Source organism: Carlito syrichta, unplaced genomic scaffold (genome assembly GCF_000164805.1).
Source record: "Carlito syrichta isolate Samal-C Ts95f unplaced genomic scaffold, Tarsius_syrichta-2.0.1 Scaffold309773, whole genome shotgun sequence".
NCBI classification, from domain to species: domain Eukaryota; kingdom Metazoa; phylum Chordata; class Mammalia; order Primates; family Tarsiidae; genus Carlito; species Carlito syrichta.
This window is the reverse complement of record NW_007253869.1, coordinates 329,826-330,716: the sequence shown is the minus strand read 5'-3', so window position 1 is coordinate 330,716 and position 891 is coordinate 329,826. Positions and strand designations below refer to the sequence as shown.

Genomic DNA, 891 nt, shown 5'->3' with positions numbered 1-891 from the left:
ACCGGGCCTCCCCTTCCCTCCGGGACCCCCGCTCCCCGCACAGCTCGGCGCGGTCCGTCTAGGCTTTCGTTACCCTCCGTCTGTCCGGCGGGCCCCTGCCTTTTCCTTCCCGGTCTCTCCTTCACCCCTGCATCCCTCTCTTCCCTCCCATCCCCGTTCGTACGCCCTCTTCCTCCCACACCCTTGCCCCCTTCTCCCTGGGCTCTCGGTCTGTCTGTCTGTCCGTCCGTGTCCCCTCCCCCAGCCCCTTCCCGTCCCTCTCCGTCCCCTCCAGCGGCAGTCTCCGAGCGCCTCCTCTCCCCTCCGTCTCGAGCTTCCAAAGAGCAAGGAAGGGAAGAAGAGAGAGAGGGAGAGGAGAAAAAAAACCAACCCAGCAGCATCGGAAATCGATGCACTTACACCTCAGCTGGAAGCAGGGACGGGAGTCGAACCGCGGCCGCCGAGCAGCGCGAGGCGGGGAGGGGAGGGGGCGGCTCTTGGAAGGGACTTCTCCGATGTGTTGATTCCTTTTTTTTCCCCTCCTCCTCCCTCCCTCCAGCGCTCGCTCCGGGGCGTCGGGGACGGAGATGGAAAAAATAAATAAATAAATTCACGGCGGTGAGGGAAGTGAAGGAAAATAATCAATGCTATTTGGCTGCGGCTGAAGTGTTTTCCCGGCTTCGTGAGGGGGTTTCCATTGATTCACCCTGGGCACTCGCTCGCTCCCTGCCTCCTCCTCCTCCTCCTCCTCCTCCTCCTCGCCCTCCTCCTCCTCCTCGCCCTCACTCCTCCGCCTCATTCACTGGCTGGAGTCGAGGCGTCCCACACAATGGAATAATCAATACCCAGGCGCCCGGGGCGGCCCCACTGAGCAGGTGCAGCGGCCCGCCCGCCGCGAAGCATGCCGGGAGT

The 891-nt window shown here is 63.3% G+C and overlaps 1 protein-coding gene across 1 annotated transcript in view; it reads right to left on the bottom strand.

Moving 5' to 3' along the window:
* The window catches only part of ZFHX2 (zinc finger homeobox 2), a 29,448-nt gene extending 28,743 nt beyond the window's left edge, over positions 1 to 705 (bottom strand). Inside the window, exon 1 of the mRNA XM_008067775.2 lies at positions 400 to 705. The gene's annotated coding sequence lies outside the window, so the exon portion shown is untranslated. The remainder of the gene's footprint in view (positions 1 to 399) is intronic.
* Between the last annotated feature and the right edge of the window lie 186 nt (positions 706 to 891).